Consider the following 15,936-nt stretch of genomic DNA (forward strand, 5'->3'; position numbering starts at 1 on the left):
TATACTGGGGGGACGGGGACGACTCCCATTAACCCCTGACTATACCGGGGATACGCTTATCACAATGCCTTTCTGGTCTGTGCTGAAGCAGGGCATTCTGGCAGCCAAGTGGCTTGACCTTTATTAGTGAGCCTGGTTACCCCCTCTCGGAACCACAGACTTAGAAATCGCCAGCTCATATACAGTGCATAAAATATATTTATATATATACCCTTATACACCATTTTAATAAAAAATATCACAAAATTCTTCTAAGTCCCTCGGGAAGAGTGAAAGACGCGCACGTTCATTTTCAGAGCTCCTAGACCTTCCTATAAGAAGTTAGCCAAAAAGTAGCTTCGAAAAACGCTTAGGTTAAGTTTCAGAGTTGCTTCTAATGTACCAAAGCTGGACTTAGACATAATTTCACTCTCACAACATTATGGCTTGTTGGAGACAGTCCGAACCACAAGTACCGGGTCCATGGTTCTGGCCGTATACTGGGGGGGACGGGGACGACTCCCATTAACCCCTGACTATACCGGGGATACGCTAATCACAATGCCTTTCTGGTCTGTGCTGAAGCACGGCATTCTGGCAGCCAAGTGGCTTGACCTTTATTAGTGAGCCTGGTTACCCCCTCTCGGAACCACAGACTTAGAAATCGCCAGCTCATATACAGTGCATAAAATATATTTATATATATACCCTTATACACCATTTAATAAAAAATATCACAAAATTCTTCTAAGTCACTCGGGAAGAGTGAAAGACGCGCACGTTCATTTTCAGAGCTCCTAGACCTTCCTATAAGAAGTTAGCCAAAAAGTCGTTTCGAAAAACGCTTAGGTTAAGTTTCAGAGTTGCTTCTAATGTACCAAAGCTGGACTTAGACATAATTTCACTCTCACAACATTATGGCTGGTTGGAGACAGTCCGAACCACAAGTACCGGGTCCATGGTTCTGGCCGTATACTGGGGGGACGGGGACGACTCCCATTAACCCCTGACTATACCGGGGATACGCTTATCACAATGCCTTTCTGGTCTGTGCTGAAGCAGGGCATTCTGGCAGCCAAGTGGCTTGACCTTTATTAGTGAGCCTGGTTACCCCCTCTCGGAACCACAGACTTAGAAATCGCCAGCTCATATACAGTGCATAAAATATATTTATATATATACCCTTATACACCATTTAATAAAAAATATCACAAAATTCTTCTAAGTCCCTCGGGAAGAGTGAAAGACGCGCACGTTCATTTTCAGAGCTCCTAGACCTTCCTATAAGAAGTTAGCCAAAAAGTAGCTTCGAAAAACGCTTAGGTTAAGTTTCAGAGTTGCTTCTAATGTACCAAAGCTGGACTTAGACATAATTTCACTCTCACAACATTATGGCTTGTTGGAGACAGTCCGAACCACAAGTACCGGGTCCATGGTTCTGGCCGTATACTGGGGGGGACGGGGACGACTCCCATTAACCCCTGACTATACCGGGGATACGCTAATCACAATGCCTTTCTGGTCTGTGCTGAAGCACGGCATTCTGGCAGCCAAGTGGCTTGACCTTTATTAGTGAGCCTGGTTACCCCCTCTCGGAACCACAGACTTAGAAATCGCCAGCTCATATACAGTGCATAAAATATATTTATATATATACCCTTATACACCATTTAATAAAAAATATCACAAAATTCTTCTAAGTCACTCGGGAAGAGTGAAAGACGCGCACGTTCATTTTCAGAGCTCCTAGACCTTCCTATAAGAAGTTAGCCAAAAAGTAGTTTCGAAAAACGCTTAGGTTAAGTTTCAGAGTTGCTTCTAATGTACCAAAGCTGGACTTAGACATAATTTCACTCTCACAACATTATGGCTGGTTGGAGACAGTCCGAACCACAAGTACCGGGTCCATGGTTCTGGCCGTATACTGGGGGGACGGGGACGACTCCCATTAACCCCTGACTATACCGGGGATACGCTTATCACAATGCCTTTCTGGTCTGTGCTGAAGCAGGGCATTCTGGCAGCCAAGTGGCTTGACCTTTATTAGTGAGCCTGGTTACCCCCTCTCGGAACCACAGACTTAGAAATCGCCAGCTCATATACAGTGCATAAAATATATTTATATATATACCCTTATACACCATTTTAATAAAAAATATCACAAAATTCTTCTAAGTCCCTCGGGAAGAGTGAAAGACGCGCACGTTCATTTTCAGAGCTCCTAGACCTTCCTATAAGAAGTTAGCCAAAAAGTAGTTTCGAAAAACGCTTAGGTTAAGTTTCAGAGTTGCTTCTAATGTACCAAAGCTGGACTTAGACATAATTTCACTCTCACAACATTATGGCTGGTTGGAGACAGTCCGAACCACAAGTACCGGGTCCATGGTTCTGGCCGTATACTGGGGGGACGGGGACGACTCCCATTAACCCCTGACTATACCGGGGATACGCTTATCACAATGCCTTTCTGGTCTGTGCTGAAGCAGGGCATTCTGGCAGCCAAGTGGCTTGACCTTTATTAGTGAGCCTGGTTACCCCCTCTCGGAACCACAGACTTAGAAATCGCCAGCTCATATACAGTGCATAAAATATATTTATATATATACCCTTATACACCATTTTAATAAAAAATATCACAAAATTCTTCTAAGTCCCTCGGGAAGAGTGAAAGACGCGCACGTTCATTTTCAGAGCTCCTAGACCTTCCTATAAGAAGTTAGCCAAAAAGTAGCTTCGAAAAACGCTTAGGTTAAGTTTCAGAGTTGCTTCTAATGTACCAAAGCTGGACTTAGACATAATTTCACTCTCACAACATTATGGCTTGTTGGAGACAGTCCGAACCACAAGTACCGGGTCCATGGTTCTGGCCGTATACTGGGGGGGACGGGGACGACTCCCATTAACCCCTGACTATACCGGGGATACGCTAATCACAATGCCTTTCTGGTCTGTGCTGAAGCACGGCATTCTGGCAGCCAAGTGGCTTGACCTTTATTAGTGAGCCTGGTTACCCCCTCTCGGAACCACAGACTTAGAAATCGCCAGCTCATATACAGTGCATAAAATATATTTATATATATACCCTTATACACCATTTAATAAAAAATATCACAAAATTCTTCTAAGTCACTCGGGAAGAGTGAAAGACGCGCACGTTCATTTTCAGAGCTCCTAGACCTTCCTATAAGAAGTTAGCCAAAAAGTCGTTTCGAAAAACGCTTAGGTTAAGTTTCAGAGTTGCTTCTAATGTACCAAAGCTGGACTTAGACATAATTTCACTCTCACAACATTATGGCTGGTTGGAGACAGTCCGAACCACAAGTACCGGGTCCATGGTTCTGGCCGTATACTGGGGGGACGGGGACGACTCCCATTAACCCCTGACTATACCGGGGATACGCTTATCACAATGCCTTTCTGGTCTGTGCTGAAGCAGGGCATTCTGGCAGCCAAGTGGCTTGACCTTTATTAGTGAGCCTGGTTACCCCCTCTCGGAACCACAGACTTAGAAATCGCCAGCTCATATACAGTGCATAAAATATATTTATATATATACCCTTATACACCATTTTAATAAAAAATATCACAAATTTCTTCTAAGTCCCTCGGGAAGAGTGAAAGACGCGCACGTTCATTTTCAGAGCTCCTAGACCTTCCTATAAGAAGTTAGCCAAAAAGTAGTTTCGAAAAACGCTTAGGTTAAGTTTCAGAGTTGCTTCTAATGTACCAAAGCTGGACTTAGACATAATTTCACTCTCACAACATTATGGCTGGTTGGAGAGAGTCCGAACCACAAGTACCGGGTCCATGGTTCTGGCCGTATACTGGGGGGACGGGGACGACTCCCATTAACCCCTGACTATACCGGGGATACGCTTATCACAATGCCTTTCTGGTCTGTGCTGAAGCAGGGCATTCTGGCAGCCAAGTGGCTTGACCTTTATTAGTGAGCCTGGTTACCCCCTCTCGGAACCACAGACTTAGAAATCGCCAGCTCATATACAGTGCATAAAATATATTTATATATATACCCTTATACACCATTTTAATAAAAAATATCACAAAATTCTTCTAAGTCCCTCGGGAAGAGTGAAAGACGCGCACGTTCATTTTCAGAGCTCCTAGACCTTCCTATAAGAAGTTAGCCAAAAAGTAGCTTCGAAAAACGCTTAGGTTAAGTTTCAGAGTTGCTTCTAATGTACCAAAGCTGGACTTAGACATAATTTCACTCTCACAACATTATGGCTGGTTGGAGAGAATCCGAACCACAAGTACCGGGTCCATGGTTCTGGCCGTATACTGGGGGGACGGGGACGACTCCCATTAACCCCTGACTATACCGGGGATACGCTTATCACAATGCCTTTCTGGTCTGTGCTGAAGCAGGGCATTCTGGCAGCCAAGTGGCTTGACCTTTATTAGTGAGCCTGGTTACCCCCTCTCGGAACCACAGACTTAGAGTCTCCCTTTCAGGCGATAAGTTCAAGACTTCTACCGCCGCTTTCATTGACTCAGGAGCTGGAGGAAACTTCGTGGATCTTGAATTCGCCAGGTTAAACCGCATACCACTCGTGAGAAAGAAGGTTCCCATCGCACTCGTCTGTATCGATGGACGTCCTCTTACCCCGGCCCACATCTCCTTAGAGACGGCTCCCTTGCTTCTGTCCTCACATCTGCACAAGGAGATCTTAGTTCTCGATGCCACTCACGCTCCTGGGATACCCATCACCCTTGGTCTTCCTTGGCTACAGCTTAACAATCCTCTCATTGACTGGACTTCCTCTGCTCCCATTTCCTGGAGGCCGAGGTCAGACGAGACTCATCAACTGCTGGCCAATACCTCTGTTCCCGAAGTTATTCTACCTTCCATTTACCATCAATTCCGGGACGTTTTCAATAAGGTACAGTCAGACCTCTTGCCGCCACACAGGACTTACGATTGTCCGATCGATCTAGTTCCCGGTTACTCCCTACCCAATATGTATAAACGTAGAGATTGACGCTCATACAAGTGTATGGACTCACAAGCTGTATTACAGCATATAGGTAGATAGGAACTTCTATAAATAATTCCAGCATGTATATAATACTAGGTCAAGGGGGGACATGAACATGGGACCTAGCGGTCAGTCAGCGCGACTACCGCAGATATGGTTTACCCTGCTTACCCCCCTTAACATATACACTTCCCTAAATACACTTATCTACTTAGATTAGAATATAGTCTTCTAAAATGATTGAAGTCTAAATGTAGCTTTGTGACTGCTTAAAACATCTTCTTTCTCTTTATTTATCAAAGGTTATTCAATGTGATTAGTGTTTGTTTTTAATGTAATCCTAAACTAAAGTAGCACTGTGTCTGTTTGCAAAGTTTAGCTATGGGCAAAATATGTTTGTCTCTTTTTTTAACATTAATAAAGTTGTTGAGTGTAAAAAAATGTAGCTTTCATCCCTCTTCCGCCTTCGCCCAATAGGAGCACAGCTGGCATGCGTTCCAGGGTGGAAACGGACGCATCCCAGTGACGTGGTCTCTGACTCTAGGACTAGTGCCAGAGGGGAGGCGATGTCACAGAGATGCGACGCTTCGCCGGCGCGCATGCGCAGTGTACACGGTTGGGCGATTTTGGCGCAAAACGGGTGTATTAAAGGTAAGGAGGTATAGTGATGTGGTACACCTTGATAAAGTCCCGTGGGACGAAACATGTCGGTTGTGGGCTGTGTTTCTGTCCCTGTGCATTTATCCAATAAATCACCCTCAGTTTTAGCACGGAGTTGTGCCCTTTATTCATTTTTTCTACAGGATTCTCCCTGCAGACTTCTACTTCAGCTGTGCTCCTTGCTTCCCAAAACTCTACTCCCTACCCAAGTCCAAGACCTACCCCTTGTCGTTACCAGAATCTCACGCTATGGATGAATATATCCAGGAGAATCTCAAGAAAGGCTTTATTCGTCACTCCAATTCCCCAGCAGGGGCTGGGTTTTTCTTCGTCAAGAAAAAGGACGGATCGTTGAGGCCTTGCATCGACTACAGGGGTTTAAACCACATCACTATTAAAAATCGTTACCCCTTCCCCTTATTACCGAACTGTTCGATAAATTACAGGGGGCCAAGATTTTTTCCAAGTTAGATCTACATGGTGCCTATAACCTGGTGCGCATCAGGAAGGGGGATGAATGGAAGATGGCCTTCAACACGCGTCGCGGAATCACTCCCCTCGGCGATTCCTCTGCACAGCGCCGGGCGCGCCCACGCCCTCCTGCACGCACACCTGCACCATCCACTGGCTCTGTTCACACGCGTACACGAGTTACGGAGCAAGCTCAGTCTGCACACTCTTATTCCCGTCCCCCGGACCTCAGGCTCCGCCCCCGCACACTGCACGGGCATACTCAGGTTACTAACAAGACTCACCTGGCCTGTTATGCCTGCACCAATCTGCAGTGTCTCCCTGTAGCTCTTCCTGTCCCGCCTCCGTTCCTAATTAGACCTTCCTGCTTTATCTAGCTCCTCTCTGCTCAGTCTTTGCTCGACATAGTCTCTGTATGGAAGTACTTCTGGATTCTCTCAGTGTTTTCACAGGTTCTGACGCAGCTCGTACGACTACGCCTCTGGCTCTCGATCTCGGCACTCCTTGGACAACGATCACTCTGGTAACCCCTTGAACTCGGCTTGGACTACGACCTATCTCCACTCTCCACTCCCTGACTTCGGAAAGGCATCATTCACTCTATCTCTACAACCGGTACCGGCAAGTATTGTCTACCTTACTACACCTGGCCTGGCAACGCTTCATACCACACTACGGACACGCTCCCTTTGCTGCGGGTGCGTGTATTACCACTTCCCCCTTCAGCTCAGGGGACGGGTCTGGTCTGCGGGCAGCACCGGCGTAACAAGCGCCTCCATCTATAGTAAGCCCCAGGAATGCGGGGAGGAATCCTTACCACAGAGATTCCCCACAGGGATGAGAGATTCCAGTCTCACACACGGATTATCTTTAAAAGCAGCAGTCTCTTTATTCTCTTGGGCAGCAGCAGCAGCAGCCGACAGGTACAGTTGATGCACAGTCCACTAACTGTTCTCCCTTATGATGTTCCCTGCCGTCACTCTGGACCCAAAGGGCATCCAGAGTGGGGCTAGCTCTTCCCTCACCCCCTAAGCAGGGTGAGAGGTATTTGGTCCACCTCACTAACTACAGCTATTTCAGCTCTACTCATGAGCTGATCACTCCTCTCCTCACTAACTCACTCACTCACTACTCTCAGACTGACAGAACAGAACACACTAAATAGGAAATGCACTGCTCTTTTATGATCTCAGCAGGCACCGCCCCTGTGTCTCTTGCTTTGACACAGGGTCAGGTGACCTACCTCCACCACTCAGGGCAAGTGCTTGAAGTGGGGGGAACCCATTATAACTCCAGGCAACCTGCCCTTACCAGGGATTATACCAGGAGAAGGATAGAACTATAGCACCATTTCTTACCAGGGCTACATATAATAGGATTGCAGCAATAAAAGTACAGTACTACATTAAGACGTATATTCAAAATAGGAGGTAAATGAATAGAAGATTATTTACAGGGAAAAATCAGAGTGTAGACAAAGAGAATAATAATCTACTGAGGATGTAACGGACAAGCACACATTCTCAATCACAGACAGGTTATTGCCCCACAACCAGTGTATGTATGTATATATATACAGTATTTCAATATCCCTTTTAATTGCTAATAGTAAAGCTTCTCTCTGCATTGATCTAAATCATTTTCAGATGAGGTTTTAGAGGACAGATCCAAACCGCCCCCCCCCCCCTTCATTTCTTTAATACAAGAATGAAGCAGACGGTCTCGGGAGCAGAACCCCGTTAATTTCAGCTCTGGGGTCCCCCTGCTTCCGAAGATACTGTCCTCCGAAGGGGGTGCCTGTATCTCCTGCAGTTTTCTGCAGTTTAAAGCCCCCGATCACATGGGCCAATAGGAAGTTGCACCTGATGACATTACGGCTTCCTATTGGCTCGCGAGCTTTGAAAAGCAGTCGTAATGTGAACCCTGGAGTGGCTTCCGGCACCCACCACGGAGGTAAGTACCTCTGGAAGCAGGGGGTCCCCAGATGTGAAATTAATGGGGTTCCACTCCGGAGACCCCCTGCTTGAATTCTGTATTTAAAAAAATTAAAGAAAACAACAAAACAAACGGCTTGGATTTCCTCTGCAGGGGGGACATTATTGCTAAGAGGGTAATGATCAGTAATTAATCTTGTAACAAAGCTCCCATCAGGCGTCCAAGGATCGGCAATTTTCAGATTCAGTCCATTTTCTTGGTACCATTTTTACACAGACAGTACTTAGAGATAACATTTGTAAATGTACCCACCCCTTATTTATTTTTTTATATATAAACCAATAACTTTGACATATAGCCATTTCTAATTATGTCAGCTGCAGCAGATCACAGGGACCCTGTGTGTGCACGTACAAAAGAACCTAATACAAATGTTGACTGATGTCATCAACATTGAGGTTACATCACCAGATAATGCCAATTCTATGCCGTTCTTATTAACACAAGTTAAAACTGCAGTAGATTACTATTCTGTGATTTAAAGAGATTTATGGTGGTATCAGCTTAAATCTGCTTTCTTCTTTATTAAAGTTATTAGGTCTTTAGCCTTTAAAAAAAAAAAAAAAAAAGCATTTAATCATTTTTTTTTCTTTTTATGGGCGCATAGATGAATGTTGTTATGAACAGATGGCAACACCCCAAGAGAGAAACAGAAGAATTCCAGGTGCTGTCTTCTATTTTATATTTCCAAGCAAGACACAAACATACACGAATACTCTGATCACAGTAGAGAACTCTGAACAGCTTCACATTTTCAATGTGTAATCATTACTATACGCTTGACACAGCCTGGATGAGGTAAAGGAAGATGTATACATTGGTGAGGCTGATGTGGTAGAAAGTCTTGACTGGTCAGATTAAGGAATAAAAGCGTTTTAAAAGCAATATCTATTCTCTCTCTTCTCTCTCTTCTCTCTCTCTCTCTCTCTCTCTCATTATGCACGCCAAACTATAAGACCTAGGGCAACCAAACTTGGAAGGTTTACTTTATGTATAAAAACCATAGTCATGGTTTGGATCCTCTCGAACATTCCAAAGAGGGTGCTGCTAGGAACGTTATGTTCCATGTGCTGTAACTGGTAGGCTTTGTATCTGGCACGTGCCATCATAATGCACATAGCCTGGTTGGTAGCAGATAAGGAGAGTCAGATAGCTATAAAGTTTACCCAGAAAGCAGACGAAGAAAGAAAGAGGAAGTCAGGTGGCACGTGAGGAGAAAAATCGGGTTATAACGGAAGGTCTGCTGCAGCTATATCAAATCGAATTGTACTGGAGAACAGGAGGAGACATAATGTATAAGGGAGATGTTTTATAGAGCTATAAGCAAAAATCCCTGAGTCCTCGGTTAAGCCGGTGTGAGTAGCCTCTACTCACTATTAAGCACCGCCCTGTGACTCCTTTGGATTGAAGCTGCTAGCATGGCTGCTGCTAAACTGTGTGCGTCCTCCGGTTTGCCCCCGGTGGCGTTTCCTCGATCAAAAAAGTAGACAGAACAAAAAAGGATCAAAGTAACAGCTGCTCCAAGGTAGAAAAAAATGGGGAAACCCACCAGCCATAGAAAATTAAAAACAATTTATTAGGCTACATAAAAAACATAAAGACAGTGAAAAAACTCCACCCACGCATTTCACGCCACCTATGGTGCTTTTTCAAGGAAAAAGATTCCCCATTTTTTCTACCTTGGAAGAGATGTTACTTTGATTTTTTTTTGTTCTACAGACATAAATTGGCATATTTTATTATTATTTTATTACAAACTTTGAAAGAAAGACTGTTGATCACATTTTCCTTTTATTTTATTTGTTTACTATATTCTTCAGGTGGAATTTGAGGAACAAGTGTGTTATGCAGCACTGGACCTCAGCCCTAAAAAGCCCAGGAAAAATTAAAAAAAGAAAGCCTGCCATATAGATGCTCAAGATTGTGTGGAGGACAGAAAACCCCTGAAGCCTGGCAATATCGTATCTAGATCCAGCATATACCTCAACAGTGAGCAGTTAAAAGCTGAAAGCAATGCCGCAGAGGATATGATCCATGACGACCCAATCAGGCTCTACCACCTAATACATATGTAACCCTTCTATGGTACCCCACCTGACATGAGATTGGGGGTACACTCCTTCTGGTCACTGAGTGGTCTGGGTGCTGTGACCTGCTGGTAAACAGGAGGGCTGAGTGCTCCGCGGTGTTGTGGGGAGAACCCAGGACAGGGACAGGAGGTGTGGTGTGGGACAGGTTACCTTGTTCTCTCAGGGTGCACAGTGCCTCCAGCCAGCAGGGATCCCCTGGGTCTACAGAGGAGAGACCCCCACTGACACTCCATTCTCCATACACAGGGACACACACAGCAGCTTCTTTTCTGTGGATCTTTATTCAGAGCAGCATAGATGTGCAGACAGCATACAGCATGATATCACAGGCTTGGAGTAATCTCTGCCCCTCTGCTCATGGGAGCTTAAATTCCCCTCCCTCCTCACCCAGGTGGGGAAGGAGGGAGAGAACTCTTCTTGGCTTGCTATCTCTCTCAGCTCTCTCTGAAGACTAACTCCTGATCACTAACTAACATACTATATTTTTGGAGACATGTCTCAATTTGAATATCCTCAGGGAGTGTCTCTAACTTTGAATCATTACAACTCAAAGCTGGATAACGATTGTCTCACACACACATCCGGGGGTGTTCCAACCCATATCCACCCTTTGGATTAACATGCTCAAAGGTTGCTTAGGCCCGCCTCTGAATATTGCTACAATACTTCAGAGCTGAAACTCACAAACAGGCTAACTGAAGGAATGAACCTTTCCACTGCCCGTTCTAACAGGACTGACAGAGGAAAGGCCCAGAATTAGCAATAGCTGCCGAAGGCCAGGCTATACATAAAACAAGAAACATATCTACAGAGGACCAAAATCAAACTGATTGACCCACCCGAAGCAGAATTTGTGATCTGCTGACTGGGATTTTTTTGTGCTTAATATGATCTGGGGTACTTGCATCATCTGTACTTGGCATATACCACGAACGGAAAAAGTGTAATTGCGAAAATAATATACTGAGCAATAAACAAGAAGAATATAAAGGAAGCATGTTGAAAGAAAACATGATAGGGAGCTCACTTTAACAGGTCAACGGCCTCTAGATTCTTTTAGTACTGAGATGAGAAAAGGTACAAGCACAGATCCCTCATGACCAATTGTTAGTAGCCTTATTTACTGACTGTGGGACCTTCCTTAGGTCTTACAGTAGTAGTAGAAAATGAGTGTGCTGAAAGCTCTTTCATCTCACTGGTAAAGATGTTTGCAGTAGTGTGAAACATGAATACAACTGCACAAAAGAGCGTTCAATAATGCCAGCCTTGATTACACATCCAAAGCGAAGTAAATATATTGCAATAAGACTGTTTTGTATCGGTCTTCGTTTGGAAGGACTGTAATACTTACTAAAAATGAACAGTGCAGTATACGGAAAAATGGTTGTAGATAACTTTGTATAAAATGATTTCATATATAAACAAGTACATATACATGTGCTGGATTATATGAATATATTAAGATGCTGGAAGAACCACTGTGTGAATTTACAAATAACCTATATATGTTTTTTTATATTTAAGGACCTGAAGAATCCAGTTCTCCATGTTAATTTGTTGGTAAAATCTGTGTTTATTTATTTTGTTTTTCCAGTGCTCTCCTTTGTATATATTAAAAAAAAAAATTAAGGGACACATCTGAATTAGGTGCCTGTCTGTGCACTTTTTTTTGTGGTTCCCATTGTGTCTTTTTTCTTTATCTCATAGCTTAGTGATGAAAGTTATAGGAAGGGGTGCTTAACAGTCAGTACAATTCTTCTTTTTTTTTTTTTTTTACGGTGATTAGTTTATAATTTTTCACTTACAACAAAAATTCTTATGTATAGTTTATTAATCTATTTCAAGTTTTCATTGCTGCAACAGATAATAATGGGGTCCATATGCAGTAAAGCGCAGAGATTCTCAAATGTCCCCATCTTGTGGGCAACTGCATTGTTAGTAAACATTTGGAAGATACACACACACACACACACACACACACACACACACACACACACACACACACACACACACACACACACACACACACACACACACACACACACACACACACACACACACACACACACACACACAGTATATAGCAAATGAAAATATAAATTGTGAGCACATTCACATGTCTTAGACAGGTCTGCAACCCCGCCTTTCAACCATTATCACCTAACATACAGTGCTTCCACTGCAGCAAGGGATTCTGGGAAATTACATGCAAATGAGCACACAATGTGTCACCTTTTGCCTGAAATCCATTTACATGGACCCCATATAAGCAAATGCTCTGCTGTTCACACAGCTTTTACGCACAGCATGGGATTAGATGCAAAGCCAGTCAAACCACGCACAGACATGCTTCAACCTTAATGGGTCTCATCAATGTGAGGTTTGTTGTACTGGCTTTGCAATTTTCAAGGCTGGGTGGATTTACCTAACACATTTTAAGTCATGGTGGGTGAAAAAGGCAACAAAAAATCTCCAGCGTTAGCATATAGCCAATAAAGAATATCACTTGTGAGCACATTCATATCCCAGAATCCCTTGCTGCAGTGGAAGCACTGTATGCTAGATGATAATGGTGAAAGGCAGGTTTGTAGACCTGTCTAAGACATGTGATTGTGCTCACAAGTGATATTCTTTATTGGCTATATGCTAACGATGGAGGTTTTTTGTTGCCTTTTTCACCCACCAAAACTTAAAATGTGCACACACACCACTACAAAGGAAAAGGGGGGAGAAGCTGGTACAAATTAACAGGGTCTGAAAGGGGGCCCGGGACCCGACTATATTGCATGTTTTCGCTTTCTCGGTAGTATCATTATTTGTCACTCCTTGCTGCCGCCCTCCTTCTCCTTCTGAACCGCAGTATTAAATGACATCAGAACGTCGTGTTATCATGGCAACGCGACACCGTCACGGTGACGTCAGCGGCGTCATTTTACGCTGTGGTTCAGATGGAGAAGGAGGCCGTAAGCAAAGAGGCGGCCACACATCTAAGTGCGGGAGAGAAAAGAGCTGCTAAGTGTCCCGGAAAAAAACATTTCACCGGGGCCCGAACTCACTCTTGGCAGCCCAGCATGTATCTACGATTAACCATATATACCGTACAATACCCAGGCAGGAACTTGGATAAAGGACACAGCACACTGAGTGAATCAAAAAAGTTTGTATTGTGGTCAAGAAATGATACCAATGTTTTGGTCAGCTATGGGGCCTTCATCAGCAGACGGAGACGTTGGTACCATAAATAAGTAAGATAAAAGTGACAGACCTCAGCAGAAAGTTGTGTGGAGAGAATATGAAAGGCTTCAGGGATAATCACTGTTGAGTCAAGGTCTGATGCATCTGAACTTCATAAAGAAACATAGAAACCTTAGAACCTTAGAACAACACTCCATTCCATTACTCATTGTACTATGACCTGCACGGTATTGTGATGTCATTTCACCCATTCAATATGTTCTCAGAGGATACCAGTAACTCAGACTAATCCACGGAGGAAACTTGGATTCACTTTACTATTTGGGATTACACATGGACTACCTGATTCCCACTCAGATTTTGTGATTGATACTACTGTAACCCCCTGTATCTGCTATCAGCACAGGACATGGCCCCTTTAAGAATTACATTCCACTGGACCATGTGACTGTGCTTAGCCAGTGGAGTGACAGTTGGAAAGGGAGCCGAGGGAGTGAGGCTACTACAGAGAGAGATTAGGGAGCCCGGCTGTGCATGAATTACACCAGGTTGGAGTGGGTGAGCTAACCCACAAAGGATTTAAACTGCAGTTATATTGCCATCAGTTTGATCTTTATGAAGCACCAGGCCTGCAACACACACACAGTTTATGAGCTGCAACGATTGTGCTAGCGCACCAGGATCTACAGGCCAGTACCCCATGATTGGGAGGCCAGACAGAAATAAAAGTTATTATTTGTTTGCACAGCGTTCGCACTGTTGGTATAGTTTGCTTAAATATGTGTATGGAGTGATTCTGAGATTAAGTCACCGTACTAATTCATATGAGATATGCAACACCACAAATTATAGCTATGAGAATATAAAAATTGTTATAATTCATTACCACTGTGTTGTATCTTGTCACTACAGTCTCACACAACATGTAGCTCACACTATAAGAATTAAACAATAACCCATAGGACTCAGGCTCCCACCTCAGTGATAGGCCATATAATCTGAGGTAAAATAAAGAGGGGTTATATGTATATAATATATATATATATTTTTTTTAATTCTCAATATATTTTAATACATAACACAAAAAAAAGCACACGCTTCATAGCGCGTAACTGTGTACAAAAATGGGTAAATTTATTAAGGAGAGTGTCCTTAGGAGATACACTTACAAAAGGTTAAAATAACATGTACATTGGAGAGAAACTGTATGGGGCGTCATCTACAGGAGCAGGGGGGGGGGGGGTGGGGGGCATAGTGATACTGTGCATCTGGTGTAGCTGCATCTGACTCCTGCCACGAGCCCTGCAGCGTTTCAAGTGCTCAAAAGAGCTTCCTTCTGTAATGCACCGTTGGAAATACAGGCAGAGCAGCTGAAAGGTAACGAGAACACAGTACCTCCTCCCACACGCCCGCCTGAGATGACGTCACCGCGTCTCTACGCGTTTCGTCACGTTGCGTGACTTCCTCAGGAGTTGATTGGTTGATGTGTCATAGCCAGTTTTATAGGGCAAAGTCCACGTAAACACGGCGAAAAAAGCTCAAAGAAGACTGGAATCAGCTCTGCTGATTCAACACACAATCGAAAACGGCTAATAGTATGATATTATTGTTAGAAAAATGATATAATCAATACTAAAATCGCATAAAATGCACTGTGTGCTATACAAAACTAACAAAAACAAACCAGTATAAATATTAAAGGTGGATACATTAGTGATAAATATAAAAATAAACACTAGCAATAAAAATCGGTGTATATATAATACCCGTAAATATAGCATAAACTAATCTAATCATTAGATCTTCAGTGGTGATAGAAAATAAATGCACTGTGGTATACAGCTACTTGAAGTAAAATTTATAATATTTGCAGTCCACCTACAATCAATGAGAAGCATTGATTTAATTATTTTGTCGAGGGAGTTTATGATTTTTCGATTAACTGGGTCAAAGTTACAAGATTATACAAAAATTGTGACAAGTTTTAGAAGTAGATAAAAAGGAATCTGTACGTTGCTTTGTATAGGGTTCCTGAAAGATTACGGGTAGATTTGGAACAGATATTAGCACGCATTAAAGAACTGCATCCGTTATAATAAAAAACAAAGAGAATATCCACCCAAGTTAAACTTCGTATCTCTGACCAACATTGTGTATATTTGTCAAGAGTTGGAAAACTTCAGAAGAATGTCAAATATTGAAAAGACCCAGAGCTAGATATTTATCCTGATCCCCTTCACCCATGATGTGATCAATGAAAAGTGTATGACCTAGATCTATATACAGATGAGGCGCGATACAAGTTCCCCGTGCATCACGTGGTGGACCGCGGCTCAAGTGCGGCCAAGCACGATCACAGCCCAGCGCAGAGGTAATTTCCCTAGAATTTTTAACGTTGCTGCCTATATCTATACTGTATATATTTGTTTATTCTCTAATTAAGTTTACGTCAAACCACTTATTTTGCTTAGGGAGTGTACAAAATACATATTGGGTGTTATTCATTCAATTGAGATGGAGCCGATAGAGGCACTATGGCACACAAACTC

The sequence above is a fragment of the Ascaphus truei genome, unplaced genomic scaffold (genome assembly GCF_040206685.1).
Source record: "Ascaphus truei isolate aAscTru1 unplaced genomic scaffold, aAscTru1.hap1 HAP1_SCAFFOLD_289, whole genome shotgun sequence".
NCBI lineage: Eukaryota > Metazoa > Chordata > Amphibia > Anura > Ascaphidae > Ascaphus > Ascaphus truei.